The 17,282-nt window shown below is 43.6% G+C and overlaps 1 protein-coding gene across 1 annotated transcript in view; it reads right to left on the bottom strand.

Moving 5' to 3' along the window:
* eys (eyes shut homolog) overlaps positions 1-17,282 on the bottom strand; it is an 877,903-nt gene that overhangs the window by 824,574 nt on the left and 36,047 nt on the right.

Raw genomic sequence — 17,282 nt, 5'->3', positions numbered from 1 at the left:
CACGACATTTACAATTTTCTTGTTAATCGTGAATCGTGTTACACTGGCAAAGCCCTCAAAAGCTTACAAGAGCCTGGAAGCTTATAAATATTTTGTTGCGGGATGGGTATCCCAACTATACCTCTGGAAGGTCTCGAAGAAGAATGTCTACTTGATAACCTCATGGGTAAGTGGCATTAAAACCCTTTGGTGACTGACCCCTTGAAAATGGTTCCTCCAGGAACGATGACGTTTCAGTTGTCAAGACAACGGAAAAACTAAAATACAAAAACAGAAAGATACGTCACAATGCTCTTGTGCACAAAACAAAATGCTCTTGTATTTTAGTTTTTCCGTTGTCTTGACAACTGAAACGTCATCGTTCCTGGAGGAACCATTTTCAAGGGGTCAGTCGCCAAAGGGTTAAGACGTTTAACATAAAGAGACTATGCAGGACGTTTTATCGTAAGAATGTTCGAAATCTAAACTCAGTTCCAGATAATGACAGGGTTGTAAATATGTACGTTTTTGTCTGAAAAACGGTAAATCAGAAAGCTGCACACGTTTGCACGGAAGCTGCGCAAATGTGTGCAGCTTTCTGATTTACTGTTTTCTTCTCATACTTATACTTCCTGTTTCATGGACTGTAACGGCATTTGCTCATTTAGTAATTTTAATACAGAATTTACTTTGATGAAATTATTCAGACACTCCAACACCCCCCCCAAAAAAAAAAAAACAGATCTGCATGATTCAGCCGTGAAAAAGGCGGCATCTGCCGTTTGCATCCCTGTTTAAATTCATAGGTTAACCGACTTTAACCGGCTAATGAGGCTCGGTGGTCGGTCAAGATTTTTTTTTAGTTTTCACCATCCCTACTATGGATTGGCCTTTCAAAGGCATATATGAGCCAAAAAAGATAAGACATTGTCATAGACTAGGCCAAGGTAGTAGGGCTAGGCATAGCCATTTTAAACGTTAGAGACTGTCTAGTTTCTAAGTATGCAGTTATCATTCAATCCGAAAATCAACTTAACAGATGTACTAGGAGTATAGAATTAGAAGATTACACCTACATACAGTACCTGATATGAAGTGTTCACTACAAATTCGGCTGGTAGAACTGGGGTTCCAGTTTTCTCTTCGCATAGCAGACACCCATTTTGCGCATCTCTCCTCGTCTGCGGGGAATCTATAAAATGGCAGGCCCTCCTTTTGGCCCTGTCTCTTGGTACAACCAAATGGTTATATCTTGTTCAGCATTCTTGAAAGATCTACTCCCACACACTTGATAATTAGAACGGGTTCGTCTAAGTTCTGTGCACGGCCTTGCCATCCAAGATGGCAGATAAACAAATATCACGTGACCTTGTGACATCACGTGCACGCTCTCTATATGCTACCCGGGAGCATTCTGTGGGGAAGGCCAGAGGTTGCAGTTCTAGGATTAATGAACATTGAGACAAAAACGATCTGCAAGTACCTGGTTCTCCATTGTAGGGCTGAGGCACTGGAAGTCTCAGTTCATGGAGAAAGGCGGTGGCAGGAGCTGAAATAGGAGATGGCTGAACAGGGGTAGGCACGGTTTGACAGTGCTGCATCTGCATGGTGAGAAGGTTGAGTGCATTGGACAGGGTGGCGAGGTTCTGGGTAATTTGTTGTAGGTCTTGTTGGTGGGTCCCGAGGAGAGGCCCTTGCTGCTGTATAGCCGTTCTCAGATGGATCAGTTCTGCTGGATCCATGTTGGCCAGAACGTACTGTTAGGGGTGATGGAGGTGTGGTGAGATAGGATCCAAAAGCAGAACACGACTCAGACAGTAATCCAATAAATGAGGTGGTTTTAATCCAGGAAAAAAGTAGCAAAAATAGTCCATGTAAAAAAGGAGACAAAAACTTGACAAAACAAAACAAGGCAGACAAGGACAAGAAAAACACTAGTGCAAAAAACCATAAATGAGAAAAAGCTAGTGCAAAAAACCATGAACAAGGGAAAAACACTGGAGAGAAAAAAAAACATGAAAAAGCATTAAGGCACAGAAACAACTAGGGAAAACAAATGAGACGTTCTGGCAAAAACAGAGTCTGAGAACAGCCTATTTATACACAGCAGTGAAAACCAGGAAGTGAGTTCAGGGGAGAAGGAATTCCTGTCCCGGATCCAGATCGGCACTGGCGTGAGAGATCCATAATCTCCGGAGTGGACGTCCGGGGCGGAGCATGACAGCGGCAGGATAATGATTTTGAATCTAAAACTGTATCCCTATAGTGCCATTCCACTAGCTCTTGTTATGGTTCGAACCAATCAGCAATGAGCTCACATACGTCAGAATGCAGGCACTTATGGATGTAGGCGCAAACGATAGACAGAGGTGAGATCAGGAAACAAGCAAGGGTCGGGCGATCGGTGAACAACATAGAATAGGCAAGACAAAGTCGTAGTCAAAAAGAGCAAGCAAAGGTCAGAAAAATAGAGAGACAAACAGAATGCAAGGCTTGATATGAACTAGGCAAACAGAACGATACTTCACACTGGAGTGCTGTGTGAGAGTGGCTTAAATAGGTGGAGTACTGATTAAGGGAATGTGTGGCAGCTGTAATTAATACTCAGGTGACAGATGGCGCTGTAGTTCTTGGGGATTGTAGTTCTGAGTGTCCACATTTGTAGTTTGTGTGTTCTCAGCAGATTTCCTGACATACAACAAATCTCACCAGTGTTTGTTTAAAAAAAATGCTGAAAATGAATTCTCTGAAGGAAAAAAAAAATTAGCTATGAAAACAAGTTCAAGGCGACTTGGTCATCAGATCATCCATGCATTGAGGCAAGGTGGGAAACATGCATTTTATGAAGTATGTCGGTCCGATTTTCTGATCAATTTTCTTCAGCATTCAGAATGCAGGAGAATGCACCATTTTACAATGTTTTTTTTTTTCTCTCCAAAATTTTCTGGGGAAGCATGTCCCCTGACTCCCCAAGAAGGGTGCAACTGCATCCTGTGATCTGATTTACTGCTTTTCATTCTCTGCTGGTTGGCAAGTATGCAACTGCAATTAAAAATAATAATAATAAAGTAAGCCTCTGAGCAGTCACTTCTCAGCATGGCCATACCGAACTACACTGATGGCTGAGAACTAATCAGAAAGTTTAAAACATAATGAAGTACTGAGGCAGCCCTTCCTGTGCCTCAGTAATATAAGTACGTACACAGTGAATTCATTTACCCTTATGCCTAGAACTGTGTCATAGTTTATTGCTGGTGCAATAAAATACAAACAACAAATCTAATAAGGACGGAGTAACATGATCTAATTTGCATGAAATAATTTCCATGATCAACAAGGTTGAAGTATTAATCTGGTCATCATAAAGCCACACTGGCTAAACCAAACAAAATCATACAAATACATGGGGTATCTGACATCAAACCAGATTTGGCTCATTCTCTTTGTGGGTTAAATTTAGACATCACGGTGCATAGCAAAAAGTTCAAGGTGAGCATGATTTGATTTTATTCCCTGATGGCATGCTTGGTTTTCTGTGTTCTTCAGAAGACACTAACTCATTTATCTTGCGAGCCCTTTTTCCCCCCGCCCTTAGCATATTCCTCTATGTTAAGCAGCAGGATGATAAAAAGTTGCCTGTCTATGAAGCACCAGGCAGATTTTGAGGAATGTCTCACTGGGCTCCATTTTTCATGTATTTTTTTCCCCTGTGTCTCCCCCCAGGTCCCCATGGTAGAATGTTGAAGAATACTGGAAATAGACCAGGTGATCTTTTTTCGAATCTTCAACTGTCCGGTTTACACGAGCCTGCGCCCATGACAGCCTTCTTGGTTTTGGCTGACAGGAGTGGAACACAGTGTGGTTTTCTGCTGTTATAAGCCATCCGACTCAACAGTCGATGGTTTGTGCATGCTGAGATGCTTTTCTGCTCACCATGGTTGTAAAGACTGATGGTTTGAGTTACTATATCCTTCCTAGCAGGTGAAACCAATTTGGCTATTTTCCACTGAACACTTTGTTTGATTTTTGCACCATCCTGTGTAAATTCTGGAGACTGCTGTATGTGAGAATCCCAGAATATTTTCAGCAGTTTCTGAAATACTCAAGCCAGCACATTTGGTACCAATGCCCATGACACAGTTAAAGTCACAGAGATACTTTTTCTTCATTCTGATGTTTGATGTGAACATGAACCAAAGCTCTTGACCTACATCTGCATGACTTTATGCAATGTGCTGCTGCAATATGATTGGTTGATTGGATAACTGCATAAATAATGAGCAGGTGCAGAGTAGTCTAAGTGGTGTGTATGTGTAATACACACACACACACACACTAGTGCATCTCAAACAATTACAGTAGAATATTGTGTGAAAAATTCAATATTTCCAATCAGTTTTTTTAAGCGAAGATTTAATATATTCTCAACTCATTACATGGAAAGTAAAAGGTTTAAAGCATTTTTCGATTTTAATTTTGATAATTATAGCCTTCAGCACAAAAAAAATCTCAAAATATTAGAGTACTTCATTTCGAGTTTGAGAAAAACAGTATAAAAATACTGTGTATTTTTTGGTCTAATTCAGTACACACAACCACAATCATGGGGAAAGACTGCTGACTTGACAGTTGTCCAGAAGATGATCATTGACACCCTCCACAAGCAGGGTAAGCAACAGAAGGTCATTGCTGAAAAGGATGCCTGAAAAAGGTACACAAGCAACAGGAATGACCACAGCTTTGAGAGAATTGTCAAGAAAAGTAAATTCAAGAAATTGGGAGAGCTTCACAAGGATTGGACTGAGGGTGGTGTCAGTGCATCAACAGCCACCATGCACAGATGGCTTCAGGAAAGGGGCTACAACTGTCACATTCCTAATATCAAGCCGCTCTTGAACCAGCAGCATCATCAGAAGCATCTTACCTGGGCTAAGGAGAGAAAGAACTGGGCAGTTGCTCAGTGGTCCAAAGTCCTCTTTTCAGATGAAAGTAAATTTTGCATTTAATTTGGAAATCAAGGTCCAAGAGTTTGGAGGAAGAGTGGAAAGGCACAGAATCCAAGTTGCTTGAAGTCCAGTGTAAATTTTCCACAGTCTATGATAATTTGGGGTGCCACGTCATCTGCTGGTTTTGGCCCACTGTGTTTTATCCAGTCCAAAGTCAACATAGCCATCTACCAGGAGATTTTAGAGCACTTCATTCTTCCATCTGCTGACAAGCTTTATAGAGATGCCAATTTCCTTTTTCAGCAGGACTTAGCACCTGCCCACAGTGCTAAAATTGCTACCAAATGGTTTGCTGACCATGATATTACTGTGCTTGATTGGCCAGCCAACTTGCCTGACCTGAACCCCATAGAGAATCAGTGGGGTATTCTCATCTTCCTCTTGACAAATACCCAACCCAAAAATATAGACAAGCTGAATGCCACTATAAAAACAACCTGGGCCTCAATTACACCTCAGCAGTGCCACAGGCTGATCGCCTTCATGCCACACTGCGTTGGTGCAGTAATTTGTGCTAAAAGGGGCTCCAACTAAGTATTGGGTGTATAAACGAACATACTTTTCAGAAATTGGGAGGTTTTGTCTTGTAAATCCCTTTTTGATTGATCTTAGGAAATATTCTAATAATTTGAGATACTGGATGTCTGATTTTTATGAGATATAAGCCATAATTAAACATTACAAAAAAAGGCTTGACGTATTTCAATTTAGGTGCCATGAATAGAGAACATATAAAAGTTAACTTTTTTAAATTAACTTATGAAAAAAAATAACTTTTGCATGATACTCTAATTGTTGGAGATGCACTAGTGTTTTATATCTATAATATATAAACACAAGGGTTGTACAATGTAACAAAACAAAAGACAATAGTCAAAAGACAGTCATGCATAGACAGTGAATACAAGATTTGTATAATTTGTAGTGATCAGTGATTTGTAGTATATACTGTACTAGTCAAAACTTTGTACATCCTGACTTATTTATAGGTTTTTCTGTATTTTTACCATTTTCTGCACTGCAGAACAATACTGAAGACATCAAAACAATAAAACAACATATGGAACATAAATGGAATTGTGCAGTCAACAAAAAAATGTGTAATTTTTTTTCATATTTTAGATTATTCAAAAGTAGCCACTGTTTAGCCTTCCCCCTTCCCCTTCTTCCTTACCCTTTTAATTTGATTGATTGATTGATTGATTGATTGATTGATTGATTGCTCAGAGGCTACAGGAATGAAATACAGGACAAGAAAAAAAAACAGACATAAAAATTAGAACAGAGATAATGGAAATAAAAAAAAAAACAATGACAAAAAAAGCCAAAAAGCAGGAAAGATAAACCAGAAACAGATTTAAAAAATATATATATTGTCATATTTATACAATGATCATGATGCAAAAGGAGAGCAAAAGAGAGCAAAACCCCATTATCCCCCAACCACCAATGAAGCAGACAGGCGCCCGATGCAGACATGACAATCACCAACAGACACATACCACTGCACCCAATACCCCAGACAGACCAACACAGGGCAGCAGGCATGAGGGGGGAGCTAGGCACCAGTGCTCAGCTTTGTCCTCACCCTGCACTGTGACTACCTCAGGCCATCTCTCCAGCAACTCAATGTCAGTCTGGCAATGAGCAGCTACAGCTGCCAGGTGGTCCACAGTATGTAGGGCACGGTTGGTGCTCTGGGCATTAGTGCCCTCTTCCAGGAGCATTTTTTTCCTCCCCCTGTTGACAGGTATCCATGCCGAGTCACTAATGCCCCTTTTCCACCAAAGCAGTTCCAGGGCTGGTTCGGGGCCAGTGCTTAGTTTGGAACCAGGTTTTCTGTTTCCACTGACAAAGAACTGGCTCTGGGGCCAGAAAAACCGGTTCCAGGCTAGCACCAACTCTCTGCTGGGCCAGAGGAAAGAACCGCTTATGTCAGTGGGGGGTCGGAGTTGTTAAGACCAACAACAATAACAAGACCGCGAAAGATCGCCATTTTTAAGCGACGAGAAGCCGCAGCTGTACAAACGCGAAGTCATCCATTATTATTGTTGTTGTTGCTGCTGCTTCTTCCGTGTTGTTTTTGCTTTGATATTTGCGCCAAGGTTTATGTAAACATAGCACCATAACTGACGTATACAGCGACGTAATGACGTATACAGCGACGTAATGACGTGGCTCCGCTTAGCACCGCGAGCTATAGAAAAGCAAACTGGTTCTCAGCTGGCTCGCAAGTTGAACGAGTTGTGAACCAGCACCAGCACTGGCCCCGAACCAGCCCTGGAACTGATTTGGTGGAAAAGGGGTATAAGTGGGAAGAGGTGTGGACCTGAGCTGTGTATTGTTGGATATTAGCACCATGGTTGAGCTCCAGGTGTACAGTGCTTGTGTGGCCTATCGAGGTCATAACATTTATTGGCAAGCAAAAGTCTGGACTGAATCTTCCACACATTTGTACCCAGCTCCACCAACCCATGCACCACCCCAGCCCAGCCCATTTGAGCTGCCAGATGCAGCAATGCACAACACCGGCCGCCCCATGCCCACACCAGCGCCCATCCACCAAGCCATCAGCCAGGAGACAGCAAAGCATCAGCTAGATTGACCCCACAGTTGTTAAGAGAGGAAAAAAAAAGTCATATCTATTTTTTTATTTGAAATTATATATAAATTATATAATGTACAGTATGATATTATAATAGACACATTATATGGATACATAGTGACAACAATGATGACAGCAAGGATACCAATATCTCATCTCATCTCATTATCTCTAGCTGCTTTATCCTTCTACAGGGTCGCAGGCAAGCTGGAGCCTATCCCAGCTGACTATGGGCGAAAGGCGGGGTACACCCTGGACAAGTATGTTGTGTTGTAGAATCAAGAAGCTTTCAATTAACTCGAATTCACTTTATTAAACTAACAGGTAAATCACTGAGGTCTATATAAAAGCTGGAGAGGTTATAGCCTATTCCCTGCTGTAGAGACAAGTGAAGCCATCTGGCCGCTATCTTACTACTGTACTCACATCACATGTATTTGGCTTATGTGTTAAACTGTCATATCTAATCAAAGTTGCCCCAAGAAAAGTACCTCCTGACTTTTTTTCTTTCATTACCTCTGCTTATTTTCTAAACTTTATCCATGTTCCCTACATATCTTTATCGCGCTCCCCTTCACTGTTATTGTTTTTTCTTCCTTTTCCATTCCAGTCTCTGATCAGTTTTTTTAACATCTCTTTTACTACTATAATTATTTTTATGGAGATTATTTCAGTTTTTCTATTATACAGTGTATCTTTTTCTTTTGTATGTTTCTTCATGGCGGCACAGTGGTGTAGTGGTTAGCACTGTCGCCTCACAGCAAGAAGGTCCTGGGTTCGAGCCCAGCGGCCGACGAGGGCCTTTCTGTGTGGAGTTTGCCTGTTCTCCCTGTGTCCGCATGGGTTTCCTCCGGGTGCTCCGGTTTCCCCCACACTCCAAAGACATGCAGGTTAGGTTAACTGGTGACTCTAAATGGACTGTGAGTGTGAATGGTTGTCTGTGTCTATGTGTCAGCCCTGTGATGACCTGGCGACTTATCCAGGGTGTACCCCGCCTTTTGCCTGTAGTCAGCTGGGATAGGCTCCAGCTTGCCTGCGACCCTGTAGGACAGGATAAAAGCGGCTAGAGATAATGAGATGAGATGAGATGTTTCTTCATCCTTTCTATTATTATTATTATTATTATTATTATACCAACACAAAGGCTGTACAATACTTCCTTTCTGTTTAGGACAGTTGTTGAAACAGGATCATTTTCTCATGTTAGTTGCCATTTTCACTTCATTCTCACATGCCTTAACAGTATTTATTGGTCACATAATTCACTGTTATTTTAGACACAAATGATTCAAGTTTGATGCTTTTTCTTTTTAAGACCATGCAGTGTTTAGCAAATGGGGTAACCTTTAATGTGGTAAACAAATGCAATGAGAAATACAACGTCTGACTGTATGGATGCTGGATGCACCATCTTGCCAAATGCTTCAATGAGAAGATGACTGGACTGGAACCACACTTCGCAAGCAGTTAACAAAACTCATTTTGCATAGGCATGAATGATTTTATTTTCCAATGCATACATCATTCATAATTCTGATAAAAGTTGCATTTGGCTGTCACATTGTTTGCCAGGTTGTATGTCATTTTGCATTGGTTTCATCTCTGTCTTAGTAATTAATATCATGAACTCCTGACACAAAATCCTTAGTCCATTCTGGAGCTCTTCTGAACCTGACTGGTCTGGCAAGTGGTGTAACTACATCAGGTTGTGGTGTAACTGGTGTATGTTCAAAGTCCAGAGGTAACTGTTCACCATCACCCCTGAAGAGAAGCCAGTGCAAGTTAAGAAGCATTCCAACAGCATCCATCCAACAGCAGGTAAGTGTACTATCCCTTCTTTTCCATCACTCTGAGTGGCTTGGAGAACTTGTAGTGAGTCTTAGGAAAAATGACAGATTTCTTCACCCAGACAAATGATACACACATGAAGGATACACCTCTGGCCCCTTGTTTGTAATCAGGGTAAGCTTTGCTTTTAGATTAGATTAAATTCACTTTATTCATCCCACATCAGGGAAATTCATGTGTTACAGTAACAAGAAAATGTCAAACAGATAACAAATAAACCTGAAATAAAAATTAGACAAAGGATTAAATACAAAGGGCTATTTGCATTATCTACAGTGAAAAAGTATAGAAAAAATTGCCTTATTGAGAGGCTTGGAAAAATTGCACATTACAGGTAGACTCTGTATACTATACACACATATATACATAAATTATATATATAAGTATGCATAAAAATAGTTTAAGGCCTATATTATTGCACATAATAATTGCATCGATGAGAGATGTCAGAGGTAGTAGTGGTGAAGTAGTGCAAATATAACGACAAACAGGTTATTGTTGCTACGTTACAAATTGTGGGTGTTATACAGTCTGACAGCAGCAGGTATGAATGACCTGTGGTATCTCTCCTTCTTACACCGTGGGTGTAGCAGTATACTACTAAAAGAGCTGCTTAAAGCCCCCACAGCCTCATGTAGGGGGTGAGAGGGGTTATCCATGATTGAGGTCAGCTTGGCTAACATCCTCCTCTCACCCACCACCTCAATGGAGTCCAGAGGACAGTCCAAGACTGAGCCAGCCTTTCTGACCAGTTTATTAAGTTTCTTCCTGTCCCTCTCTGAACTTCCACAGCCCCAGCAGACCACAGCATAAAAAAATCACTGATGCTACCACAGAGTCATAAAAAGTCCTAAGCAGTGTCCTGCACACAGCAAAAGACCTCAGTCTTCTCAACAGGTGGAGACGACTTTGGCCCTTCTTGTACAGGACATCTGTGTTGTTAGTCAAGTCCAGTTTGTTGTTGAGGTGAACACCCAGGTATTTGTACTCCTCCACGATCTCAATGTCCAAACCCTGGATGTTCACTGATGCAATCTGAGGAACCGTCCTTCTGAAATCGATCACCACCTCCTTTGTCTTGCTGGCGTTGATATGCAGGTGGTTCAGTTCGCACCAGGCGACAAAGTTGGTGATGACCTCTCTGTACTCCAGACTGTACCCCCTGACACACGTCCAATGATGGCTGTATCATCTGAGAACTTCTGGAGGTGGCAGCTGTCCGTGTTGTAGCTGAAGTCAGATGTGTAAAGAGTAAAGAGGAAAGGAGAGAGCACTGTACCCTGTGGAGCCCCTGTGCTGCAGACTACCACATCAGACACACAGTCACGGAGCCTCACATACTGCGGTCTGTTAATGAGGTAGTTGATGATCCATGCAGCCAGGTGGCAGTTGACACCAGCTCCCTCCAGCTTCCCCTTAAGCAGTGATGGCTGGATTGTGTTGAAAGCACTGGAGAAGTCAAAGAACATGATTCTCACAGTGCTCCCAGTGCCTTCCAGGTGCAAAAGTGACCGGTGTAGCAGATAAATGACAGCATCATTCACACCAATGCCTGGTCGATATGCAAACTGCAGGGGGTCCATCTCACTGTTCACCAGGTGTCGGAGGTGGGAGAGAACAATCCTCTCCATGATCTTCATTAGGTGAGACATTAAAGCTACTGGCCAAAAGTGGTTGAGCTTCCTGGGGTGCGCAGTCTTGGGAACTGGAACCACACATGATGTTTTGCACAGAAGTGGAACTTTCTCCAGACTGAGGCTCAGGTTGAAAATGTACAGAAGAATCCCACAGAGCTGATCTGCACAGTCCTTAAGCAGTCTGGAGTTGATACCATCAGGGCCAGCAGCTTTCCTTGTCTTGATCCTCCTCAGCTCCTTCAACACCTCATCAGCTGTTATGGAGAGGTGAGGGGTGTAGCTGAGGTGTGAGTCCTGTAGAGTGAGGTTGGGGGTGGAGTGTGTGGATTGGTCTGGCAGGGATTGGAGGGGAATGATGTGGTGTGAGGAGGGAGCTGTTGGTGTCAGAGGTATTATGGGGGGGAGGTGGAGGAGTGATATCACAGACCGGTCAGGACTATGGTGAGTGGGGGAGGGTGGGGTGGCACAGTCAAATCTGTTGAAAAAGAGATTCAACTCATTTGCCCAGTCTTGGCCCCCAGATACAGGGCCCCTCCCACTGTCCTTTGTGTGTCCAGAGATGGTTTCAGGCCTCTCCATACCTCTCCGGTATTGCTCCCCTTGAGGCACTCCTCCAGCTTCCTCCTGTAGCTGCCCTTGCCTCTCCTTATCCCCCTCTTCAGCTCCCTCTGCACTCTCCTCATTTCCTCCTTGTTGCCAGATTTAAAAACCCTCTTCTTCTCGTTTAATAGGGCTTTTAGTTCAGAGGTCACCCAGGGTTTATTGTTGGGAAAACACCATACCTTCCTGACTGGCACAGTATTGTCAACACAGAAATTAATGTAATCTGTGATGCAGGTTGTCAGGCTATCAATGTCATCCCCGTGAGGTTCACACAACACATCCCAGTCCGTGGTGTCAAAGCAGTCCCTCAGTGCCATACTGGTCTCCTCAGACCAGCTCCTTACATACCTCTTGGTGGGTGGTTGTTTATTCACCATAGGTATGTATGTAGGGGACAAGTGAACCAGATTGTGGTCAGAACGGCCCAGCGGGGGGAGGGGTGATGAACTATATGTGTCCTTGGTGTTCACATACATTAAATCCAAAGTTCTCTTGTCTCTGGTGTGGCATTTCACATACTGAGTGAAGGTTGGGAGAGTGGAGGACAGGGAAGCATGATTGAAGTCACCGGAGATTAGGAGCAGGGACTGGGGGTGCAATGTCTGAAGCTTTGACACTGTAGTGTGTAAGAGCTCACAGGCTGCAGCAGCATCGACCGCTGGGGGGATGTACACAGTTATCGCGATAACGTGCGAGAATTCCCTCGGGAGGTAATATGGCCGAATGCTAACCGCTAGCAGTTCAATGTTTTTACTGCAATACTGCTCCTTTACCCTGATGTGCCCCGGGTTACACCATCAGTCATTCACAAACATTGCTATACCCCCTCCTTTCTTCTTACCGCTCTCCTTGGCTTTCCTGTCCACTCTCATGAGTTGAAATCCGTCCAGAGTGACGTGTGAGTCCAGTGAGAGTTCATTCAGCCAAGTCTCTGTGAAGCACATAAGACTACACTCCCGGTACTCCTTCTGCAGCCTGGTTAGCACCGTTAGCTCATCCATCTTATTAGGGAGAGATCTTACGTTTCCCATGATGACAGAGGGTATACGTGGTTTATACCATCTTTTCTTCTCCCGGCACTTCATTCCAGCTCTGCATCCCCTTCTCCTTAATTCTGCGGGGATCACCAGTCTTTCCACGGGGAGTACCTTGGTGTTGCGCAGTGCTAACAGCTGCTCCCGAGTGTAAACAATGGAGCCATGGCTAAAAGGGTCCGCTGATGCTGATTTAAATAGCCCCAGAAAAAAAAGAGAAAAATACAAATGCACAGTCTCACGAGTAGTACATCCCGAGGTGCACACTTCCGACTGAGACTAGTGCAGAAAGAAACATGAAAAAAGTACAAAAACATACCAAAACACATAAACATGCTCGGAGCTACTGCAACTAGCTAACCCCTACCCTGAAGACACCTTGCTGTTGGGACAGTGAATGTCATTGTGGAAGTGGACATCCTGCCACATGGAGTTTGGTGTGCATGGGTCTGCCATGTAACAGTTCTGCAGGTGAGCATTGGGTTGTAGAGTGGGGTGTCATGCGATAAACACATAGAAACTCATGTGTTAATTCTTTCCATGGCTGCCCTTTGAGCAGCACAGTCTGCAAGCTGTCTTTCAAGCTGTGGTTGAAGTGTTCAACCTCACAATTTTCCCGAGCATAGACAGACAACTTCCGATGCATAATGCCCCTGTCCTCAAGGAATGCCTTGAACCCCCATGACACAAATGGTGAGCCATTGTCTGAAACAAGCTCTTTGGGATTCCCTTCCCTGCTGAAAACAGATAACAGGAACTGTATGACAGTATGAGAGGTGACATGGGAAAGAAAGGTCATTTCAGGCCACTTGCTGTGATAATCCATCAATGTAACAGCAAACCAAAACTCTATGGGTGCCCTTTCAAAAGGTCCCACCACACCTATTGCCACCTTCTCCCAGGCACCTGCAGGATATGGCACAGGCTGTAATGGCAGAGTGTGAGTGACCACAAACTTGTCATGTGACTGGCATGTGATACACAATTTGATGGCAGTCTCAACCTGAGCATCCATGCCGGACTACCAATATGCTTCTCTGAGTCTTTGCTTCGTCCTCACTATGCCTTGGTGTCATGGACCAGGGAGATCAACTTTGGCTGAAGACTGTCTGGCACCACGAGAGAGTTCATGTTGAAGTTTGAAGAATGGCTGCAGGGCTGGAGCGAGGCATTTCACTGAAGCAGGCCATTTTGAGGTAAGTAGCTCACGCAATTGTATTTCCACAGGACAGGGGATGCATGTGGCCTTGAACTCAGCATCAGTAACAGCTGACAGTGTAGAGATAAGAGCAACTTCTATGTCATCCTATAAGCTAGATTCTGAGTTGGGGAGTGGAAGACTAGATAAGCAGTTTGCTGTTACATTTTCCTGCCCTGGCTTGTACTGGATGTTGGATGGGAATGCAAGTAATCTAGATGACCACCTAGCAATCCACATGCCTGCTTTACCTTGACCTTTAGAAGCCAGCAGTGTGATCAAAGGGCTGTGATCAGTGCATAGTGTGAAACATCTCCACAAATAAGTTCGCCACTTTTTAGTGGCTTACACACACAAAAGCTTCTTTTTCTACAGTAGAGTATTTCCTTTCTGCCAGGGTGAGTGTGCATGATGCAAAAGCCATGGTTTTCTCTGAGCCATCTGGATATATCTGGGTAAGTAGCATGCCCAGACCATAATCAGCAGCATCTGTAGTGATGACTGTGGGTTAACCAGGGAGCTCAGGGTTAAACAGGGAGAGTGCATGGCTATTTACTAGGAGTTCAGTGTCAAAACTCTTCTGGGCCTTGGGTGTCCATGTGAATGACTCAGCACCAAGGAGAAGTACTCGCAGAGGTTCAACAACAGCAGCATAACCTGGTATGAACTTTGAGCACCAGGATGTTAGCCCTTGGAATGAGTGCAGTTTGGGTAAGTCTGTACACTGCAAAAAAATTGAAAACTGAATTTGAGGAGAAAATTACTTAATACTAGTGAAATTATGACCTGGCGACTTGTCCAGGGTGTACCCTGCCTTTCGCCCATAGTCAGCTGGGATAAGCTCCAGCTTGCCTGCGACCCTATAGAAGGATAAAGCGGCTAGAGATAATGAGATGAGATGAGATAGTGAAATTATCTTGCTGCATGGACAAATATTTTTACTTGATAAGATATCTTAAGCCTCGGTCACAACCGGCCGTACATGCTCCTATGGCCAGTCTACGTGCAAAAAACGCAAGAAACGCACGGAGGGCGTGCATGTGACGTGCTGATTTTCGAGCCATAGACTGGCCGCAGACCGGCCGCAGAGGTTCTTTGTCATGTCAAACAAACTCTATGGGTGCTTACGTTTTTTTCAGGTTGCAAGACAAACTTATGGCCTCATGCATCTTCTGTACGGCCAGCGTGCATCTTTCATATGATTTGCTGGTGTCAGGTCTGGGCAAAATGTCAATTTTTTCATACGTCGCACTTCCGGACTCCGTATGTGTGTTGTGCGCCACACGTGCACCCCACATACGTAATTAGTGCGGCCAACACACGTTCAGATATTTCGTACCTCCTCCATGCGTATCGAGTAAGTCAGCCATGCATCAATCGCACGGAAACTCAGGTATATAAAGCTGCAGGGGTGCCTACGGCCATTTGTACACGTCGTGCTCATTGAGAGAAAATCCAATTGAGTTATTTGCATTGCATTGTTTCGATATGCTGAAGGCAAAAGGGAAGAGGAGGAGAGAAAAGGTGTTAGAGAGGGAGGAGAGAGAGGGGGTGACAGAGAGGGAGGAGAGAGAGGGTGGCAGAGAGGGAGGAGAGAGAGAGGGTGGCAGAGAGGGAGGAGAGAGAGAGGACAAGGAGCAGTGAGGAGGAGGATGAAGACCACGACAGTGGCCAGCAGGCCAGGAGTTTGTCATACTCTTTCGGTGTAGCAGGCAAGGAGAGGTTGGTAGATTTTTTCCGTGCCAACCCTTGTTTCTACGACAAGACTTTGGACCTGTACAGCAACGCCACCCACAAACGGAAATTGACACAGGGCATTGCTACTGAACTACACACAACTGGTGAGTATTGACCTGCTAAATACTAATTATGGTGCTGTTTTGGCATTTTCTTAGTAAAAATTCTTGGATTTGTAAGTTTTGTGTAGACATACTTTGCACATGTACTGGTTAAAGCTTTGCTTGGTATATGTTGTCATTTTTTTCCAAGTTCATGTATGTAAATGTCTACAAATGCTGTGCACGTGAATTTTAACTTTCTTTTCTTTGCATTTCTTAATTTAAAATACAGAAATATTTTGTTTTATGTTATTGTTTACTGCAGTTGCCAAGGTAAATGGATGGTTCAAGAACCAGTGGGCTGTGGGAAAGGTATTCAAGAAAAAGTCAGGGCAAGCACTAGAGGCATTCACAGCCAGGAAAAGATGGCAGCTACAGAACTTTGGTTTCTTGAGGGATCACATCGTTCCAAGATCATACATGTCTGACACAGGAACAATTAGCATTTACCATGTATTGTTGCTTGGATTATTATAAATGATCATGATTAATGATGATTAACGATCACGATTAATTATTTCATTAATGATCATGATTAATGACTATTTTCTGCTTTGTGTTTCGTTCCTCCAGCCACCATCATCAGAGTCCGGGACAAGCAGGGGAGCTTCGACCAGTGAAGAAGAAGATCGAGCGAGTGACAGGTCAACCTCCAGCTGGGCCTATGTTCAAGCCCAAAAGAAGCGCTCAAAGAAGATTGACGGTCATTCTAGAATACATATTGAGGCCCAGGCCCTCTGAGGAGATTTCCCAAAAGGTATAAGACTTTAGCATTTGTTTGGCCAAAAGAATACAACTTATTTGTACAAAATGTATGTGTATAGTTTTTCTTTTTATGATATTCTTATTTAATGGTATATGGAGTTAAGAATCATTAATACCGCTCCTGTGAAGGATGGCCCCATGAGGACAGTGGAGGGTTATACCTGTTAAAACTGTTAATATTATAGTCAGGCTGTCTGTTGTTGCCCAAATGAGGATGGGTTCCCTTTTGAGTCTGGTTCCTCTCGAGGTTTCTTCCTCATGTCGTCTGAGGGAGTTTTTCCTTGCCACCGTCGCCACAGGCTTGCTCATTGGGGATAGATTAGGGATAAAATTAGCTCATGTTTTAAGTCATTCAAATTCTGTAAAGCTGCTTTGCGACAATGTTTATTGTTAAAAGCGCTATACAAATAAACTTGATTTGATTTAATAATCATTATGTTGTTTACATTTTTCCATGATCTTAAGCAGATTGAAGCAGCTTTAGCCACCAGTTCTGCAGGACCCCAAGACGAACGCACAGCACTGGGGAATTGGCTCGTGGCCAGGATCCCGAAGGTGCCCGATGAGAGATGGGAGGACTTCACTGTAGCTGTCCAGAATCTGATGCAGGAATTCACAAAGCCCATCATGCCCCCTCCACAAGCCCCAGACACTTTGTTGCCTCCTCGCATTGCCTCGCAACAGTCCTGGCAGCAGTCCTGGCAGCAGACCTGGCAGCAGACCTGGCAGCATGACCCACCCCGTTGCCACAGCACTCTGATGAGGCAGG

The sequence above is a fragment of the Neoarius graeffei genome, chromosome 3, assembly GCF_027579695.1.
Source record: "Neoarius graeffei isolate fNeoGra1 chromosome 3, fNeoGra1.pri, whole genome shotgun sequence".
Lineage (NCBI taxonomy): Eukaryota > Metazoa > Chordata > Actinopteri > Siluriformes > Ariidae > Neoarius > Neoarius graeffei.
This window is presented reverse-complemented; position numbering and strand designations above follow the sequence as displayed.